The following is a 7196-nucleotide window of genomic DNA, read 5'->3' on the forward strand; positions in this document are numbered from 1 at the left end:
GCGGGGCGACCGGAAGCGGGGGGCGGGGCTTCGTCGTGTGCCCCGCCCCCCGTACCTCACCCGGGGGAACTGCGATCCCCCGCGATCCCCCCGAAATGACCTCTGATCATAATAAGCCAGCAGTTTCTAAGACACATTTCAATGTAGGGGGTTGATTTCTCTCAGAAAATCCTTAGCGATTGGAATTCTTGCTGATACTAACGAAACTTCTCAAATTATTGATGGTGGGGGAGGTTGGGTGTGGCAGATTGCCCACTGTCAGTGGGCAAATTGCAAGCCTACTCAGGTGGGAGTCTAGGGAAGAGGATGCTTAGTACAGTAGGGTTGGTAGGCCCGTGCAGGGGTGGGAAAACCCCTGACATAAGAACCGAAGAAGAGCCCTGCTGGGTCAGGGTGGTCCGTCTAGTCCTGTTTCACACAGTGGCCAACTGGTTCCTCTGGAGGGCCAGCAACAGGACACAGAGGCCGAGGCCTTCCCCTGACATTGCCTCCTGGCTCTGGGATTCAGAGGCTTAGTGAAAGCTGAATGTGCAGGGTCCCCTCAGTCACCATCGCGAGTAGCCACTGACAGACTTATCCTACATGAATCTGTCTATAAGAACATCAGAAGAACCCTGCTGGATCAGACCAGTGAAGGTCCATCTAGTCCAGCCTCCTGTCTCACACAGTGGTCAACCAGTTCCTCTGGAGGGCCAGCAACAGGACACAGAGGCCGAGGCCTTCCCCTGACATTGCCTCCTGGCTCTGGGATTCAGAGGATTCGTAACTCTGAATGTGGGTGGGTCCCCTCAGTCACTATGGCCATTAGCCACTGATAGACCTATCCTCCATAAGTCTATCTGTTAAGAACATCAGAAGGGCCCTGCTGGATCAGACCAGTGAAGGTCCATCTAGTCCAGCCTCCTGTCTCACACAGTGGTCAACCAGTTCCTCTGGAGGGTCAACAACAGGGCAGAGAGGCCGAGGCCTTCCCCTGAGAAGAACATCAGAAGAGCCCTGCTGGATCAGACCAGTGGTCATAGAATCATAGACTGTTAGAGTTGGAAGGGACGTTGCCGGTCATTTAGTCCAACCCCCTGCACTCTGCAGGAGCATAGCTGAAAGATAGCCCTACATACCTACAACATACTCGAAAGATGGTCATCCAGCCGCCGCTTGAAAATGTCCAGCGAAGGAGCATCCACCATCTCCCGAGGCAGACTGTTCCACTGCTCAACCACTCTTACAGTTAGGAAGTTTCTCCTAATATTTAGCTGGTAACAAGTCGCTTGTAATTTCTGCCCATTAAATCTAGTCTCACAATCCAGAGCGAGAGAGAATAGACCTGCTCCATTTTCTACATGACAGCCCTTCAGATACTTGAAGACTGCAATCCTGTCCCCTCTAAGCCTTCTCTTTCCCAGGCTAAACAGACCCAACTCTTTCAGCCTTTCCTCATAAGACTTGGATTCCAACCCTCTCACCATCCTGGTTGCCCTCTTCTGGACACGCTCGAGCTTGTCAACATCCTTCCTAAAATGTGGTGCCCAAACTGGACACAGGACTCCAGGCGAGGCCTGACCATAGCAGAATAGAGCGGAACTACCACCTCCCGTGATCTGGACACAAGGCTTCTGTTGATGCATCCTAAGACTGCATTCGCTTTCTTCACGGGCACATCGCACTGCAGGCTCATGTTTAGCTTGTTTAGCTTGGTCCATCTAGTCCAGCCTCCTGTCTCACTCAGTGGCCAACCAGCTCCTCTGGAGGGCCAACGACAGGGCACAGAGGCTGAGGCCTTCCCCTGAGAAGAACCTCAGAAGAGCCCTGCTGGGTCAGACCAGTGAGGGTCCATCTAGTCCAGCATCCTGTCTCACTCAGTGGCCAACCAGCTCCTCTGGAGGGCCAGCAACAGGGCAGAGAGGCTGAGGCCATCCCCTGAGAAGGACACCAGAAGAGCCCTGCTGGGCCAGACCAGGGAGGGTCCATCCAGTCCAGCCTCCCGTCTCACACAGGGGCCAACCAGCTCCTCTGGAGGGCCAGCAACAGGGCATGGAGGCTGAGGCCTTCCCCTGATGTTGCCTCTTGGCTCTCTGGTAAAATTGACTTCTACCATCTACTTTTTGCCCAAATACTAGAGCATCCCCGTGGCGGGTGATGTGATGACGTCACTTCCGGTGTGTGCAGGAAGTGACATCGCCACATTGCCAGCGACGCCGGCCTAGGCCTCCTTTTGCTCCCAGTCATGCCCCTCCACTCTGCCGGTTGCCAGGGAGTGCCTAGCAACCCTGCGGTTCTGAGATTCCAGTGCCTCAACTTTTTTCTTTTATGTTTAAAGGGGAAATTTTATTTGTTTTTTTTATTTACACCCGGCCCTCCCGGCCAAAGCAGGCTCAGGGCGGCAATGCTTCCTACTCTGGAAGGAGGCAAAGGGGGTGACTACAACTTTCCCCAGAAACTATTTGGAAACTTCTGGGTTCTGGATCTATTTTAGGGATCAAAGACTAGTTCACAGTAGCTTTTTAAGAAAGCAGTGAGAGATAATGATGAGTGACATAACAGCGTCATAACTCAGGGTTTTTATAAATTACATCCATATGGTCGGCTGGTTTTGGAAAAGCAATTTGGACATAATATAGGCGAGAACATATGTTTCCTCTTCCTGTTCAATCTCTGGCTTCCCAAGGCAAGAGGGCAATTTGCTTGTTTTACGGCGTTCTTTGTGTGTGCGCGCGTGTTTTTAGTGTGCATTCAAATGCGAAAGTTCAAAAAGAGGTATGGATTCTTTCTATTGTGTGATACTTTTATTGTCTTCTGTCTGGAGCCTGGAGCTGTGAATTAGTTTGAAGCTATGAATTAGTAATCAAAGCCAACTCTTCTTAGAAGAGACGGCTCATTGTTCATTAATATCCCCTCCTAAGAAAAGGGGAGCATAAATAGGGCAAAGGTAGTTCTAGAGGCTTGATAAATAAACTGCTGCTTAATATAGTGGGTGCCGCAGTGGCTCAGTGGTTAAGACGCTTAGCTGCAGACCTGAAGGTCGGTAGCTCGGCAGTTCGAGACCCGAGTGCCACATGACGGAGTGAATTCCCATCTCTGGCCCCAGCTCCTGCCAACCTAGCAGTTCGAAAGCAAGAAATTGCAAGTAGATAAATAGGTACCGCTTTGGTGGGAAGGGAACAGCGTTCCGTGCGCCTTGGTCATAGTCATGCCGGCCACATGACCACGGAAACGTCTTTGGACAGCGCTGGCTCTTTGGCTTGGAAACGGAGATGAGCACCGCATCCCTAGAGTCGGAGTCGACTGGCTTTCGAGCAAGGGAAACCTTTACCTTTACTTAATATAGGAAACAAGGTATGTGTAAGGTGGATTCACTGAGCAAAATCTTACTTGATTCGCATCAGTACAGTTTCTGTCGAATGCTAACCCCTTTAATTACACATTTGTGGACGGGAACACCAATCTACTTTTGCGAAATTCCTGGAGATTTGGGGGTGAAGCCCAGGGAAGGACCTCGGGAGGGTAAATTGCCTTAGAGAACGCCCTCCGAAGCAGCCATTTTCTCCAGGGGAACTGATCCCTGTAGTTTGGTGCTCAGTTGCAATTCTGGGAGATCTACAGGCCCCACCTGGAGGTTGGCAACCCCGTCTGCACATTTTGCCGCCTTTTTGTTTCGGTTGCTTTTGTTAACAACATGTTGTTTTTGGCTCCAGCGGCCTGGGGATGAATGCCCCCGCTGTTGAGTTCCTGTCCTCCGAAAGTCTGCTATTGAGGCCTACGTCATATTGGCCGACTTCCCTGAAGTGTGACTCAAAACCCTGGATGCTCGAAGGAAAGCACAGCCGTCCCACAGCTCCATACAGCTCGCTTTGTTTGAATCCCGATATCCAAGAAACACATGGTGGGGGTGGCAACTGGTAAACAATCCATGAAAACAGCGGGGAGGGGAAAGCGGGAGAACGACTTGTCTGAGAGGACACAACGGAAGCCTTTGTAGAGATCTCGTTTCGAGGAATATCTTCTAGGGTCAGGTCACACGGACATTTAGTGCGGGGCTTCGCTGCTGATCCCTCGCGCATTAAAGTTTCCTGTTCATATTGGCCAACCCTCCCCCTGCACCGAAGCGGGCTGAGTCCCGCGGTTTCCACTCTTTTTATCCGCGTTTTCTGACACCCGTTGGAACAGGTGTTTTCCGATATCTCGCGCTTTGTATCTGCAGTTTTGGTATCTGGACAGCAATCCGCCGTGACCGCACTACCCTCCCCCCCTTTTTTGTGTGTTTCCGGTTTAAGTTATGCGCATGTGCAAACAGGCGCTAGCTTTTATTTTGGTCTTCTTCGTTTGTATGTACGCTCGAGTGAAGCGGAAGACAGAGGGACCGTCTGACCACCTCCAAGCGATATAAAATGTCACGGATAGAAGAACTGCGGGAAAACTAGCGTGGTAAGAGGTCCGTGTGACTGCGGCCCTAGTTAGTTCACTCGTACATGTCCTTCGCCGGTAGAGTTTCCAACTCTGAGGTGGGGAATTCCGGGAGATTTTGGGGGGGTGGAGTCTGGCGAGTCGGGCGTTTGGGAAGGGGCAGGCCCTCCGCGGGGTATAACGGCATAGAACCCGCCCTCCAAAGCAGCCATTTTCTCCAGGGGAACTGATCTCTCTACCCTGGAAATCAGTTGTCAGTCTGGGAGGTCTCCAGTCCCTGCCTGGACGTTCGCAACTCGGTCATTTGGTGACTACATACATGTGTGAATGGGCCTTCACAGATAATACAGTTACCTTATGCTTTCTTCATCACACCTTCATCACACGCCAGTCTGGTGTCGGGGTGAAGTGCGCGGACTCTAATCTGGGAGAACCGGGTTTGATTCCCCACTCTTCCACTTGCAGCTGCTGGATGACCTTGGGCAAGCCACAGTTCTGTCGGAGCTGTCCTTGAAAGATCAGTTCTCTCGGAGCTCTCTCAGCCCCACCTACCTCACAGAGTGTCTGTTGTGCGGAGGGGAAGGGAAAAGAGTTTGTATGCCGCTCTGAGACTCAGAGTGAAGGGTGGGGGTATAAATCCAATCTCCTCCTCCTCCTTGTCTTCTTCCTCTTCCTCCTCCTCCTCCTCCTCTTTCTTAGGGTTGCAAACTCCAGGCTGGGAAATTCCTGGGAATTTTGGGGGGTGGAGGCTGGGGAAGGCGGGGTTTGGGGAGGAGCAGTGTATAGACTCCACCCTCCAAAGCAGCCATTTCCTCCAGCAGAACTTGTCTTGGTCATGTGGAGATCAGTTGTCATAGCAGGAGGTCTCCAGGTGCCACCTGTCAGTTGGTAACCCTGCTCTTTCCTAGAGTTTGAATAAACTCCAAATCCACCAGTCGCTCGGTACAACGTGAAAGGAAGTCGTGTCAATGGGAGCAGGAGGATCAGGCCCGATGCAGTGATAACGGGACGGGAGTGCTTGCTTTGCCTCCTGACACTGTGGCACAAGTAATCTCCTCGGATTGGGAAAGGGCCTGTTGATCGCGATGTGAAAACCGAGCGCCGCTCTTCTCTGGTCCTCTTGGTCTTCCGTCATCTCCCCTGTTCGTTCTCCTGTTGTCATCTATCCTTGGCTGGGAGCCTAAATACATTTTGTCCCCAGAGACGCTGCAGCTGTATATTGTCAACATCACGGGCCAGGCACAATGCCCTCTATTCGTCCTCAAAGCATGACGCACCGTTTGTGATTAGCCTCGATGCGACGCCTGGAAAGGGACCCTGTGTATCAGGACAGTGGCTGAAGAAGAAGAAGAAGAGGTTGGCTTTATACCCCGCCCTTCACTCGGAGTCTCAGAGTGGCTTACCAACTCCTTCCCCTTCCCCTCCCCACAACAGATACCCTGTGAGGTAGGTTAGGCTGAGAGAGCTCTTTCCAGAACTGCTTGTAAGAGAATAGCTCTGACAGAACTATGGCTTGCCCAAGGTCATCCAGCAGCCGCAAGTGGAGGCGTGGTGAATCAAACCCGGTAATCCCAGATTAGAGTCCGCGCGCTTAACCACTACACCAAACTGGAACCCAAGAGACAATGGTGGGGGTGTTGATTTGCGATCATGGTTAAAATCCCGGCTCAGCTGTGCTTGGGCATATCTCGGGGAAGTCACTAAATCGGCCGTAGCTCCCCAATCTATAAACCAGAGGAAGGAAACTAACCTTACTCTATGGGAGGTTTAGGGGAGGGGATATGGAGGGGGCACGACACCGTGTGCGTCGTTATGTCGCTTCCAGGTTTCCCGCGGAAGTGTTGTAACAATGCACATGATGCTGCTGGGTTTTAAAAAAATGTTCTCTGGCCAGTTTGGTGTCGTGGTTAGGAGCGCGGACTCTCATCTGGGAGAACCAGGTTTGATTCCCCACTCCTCCACATGCAGCTGCTGGGGTGACCTTGCGTCAGTCATATGTTCTCTCAGAGCTGTTCTCTCACAAGCAGTCCTGGAAAGAGCTCTCTCAGCCCAACCGACCTCACAGGGTGTCTGTTGTGAGGAGGGGAAGGGCAAGGAGATTGTAAGCTGCTCTGAGGCTCTGAGTGAAGGGCAGGGTATAAATACAATCTCTTCTCCTCTTCTCCTCTTCTTCGTCTTCCGCTGGGAATAGCACCAGGGAACAGGAGTTGGGGTCCACTGCCGGTCTGAGACAGTTCTGGCCTTCATGGGCCAAGGGTCTGATTCAGTTCGGGCAGCCTCAGATGTTCACGCATTAATAAATCCTTGGGTTGGGTGAAGGCGGTTCTGGCGGCAGTGTGGCATGACGCAGGAGGCAAGCAGTCTTCCCTGGAGTTCTCATAACAGTGTTTAGTGTCTCTCTCAATCTTGCGTTTTCTCCCTCTTGTTTTCATCACGAGGCGGTGGCAACTACCTACGACAGCACAGGTATCGGCCGACTGGTTTCCCAAACACAGTTTAATGGTGCTGCAAATCAAACGGCTGTCTTGGAACTGATGAACGACTTCAGATGAGCAGTAAAAAGAGCTTGTAAGACGGGGCTTGTATAAATACATATAAAATATCCGTGCGAGGTGGAAACTCTCGCTTTGCAGTTTGCTTCAGTTGCTTTAGCGTTGAGAAGGCATGACACCTTTTCATAGAATCGTAGAATTATAGAAAGTTAGAGTTGGAAGGGAGCTTGCAGGTCATCTAGCTCAACCCCCTGCACTCTGCAGGAGCATACCTGAAAGACGGTCGTCCAGCCTCCACTTGAA

The sequence above is a fragment of the Gekko japonicus genome, unplaced genomic scaffold (assembly GCF_001447785.1).
Source record: "Gekko japonicus isolate JY-2015 unplaced genomic scaffold, Gekko_japonicus_V1.1 scaffold2436, whole genome shotgun sequence".
In the NCBI taxonomy this organism is placed as follows: domain Eukaryota; kingdom Metazoa; phylum Chordata; class Lepidosauria; order Squamata; family Gekkonidae; genus Gekko; species Gekko japonicus.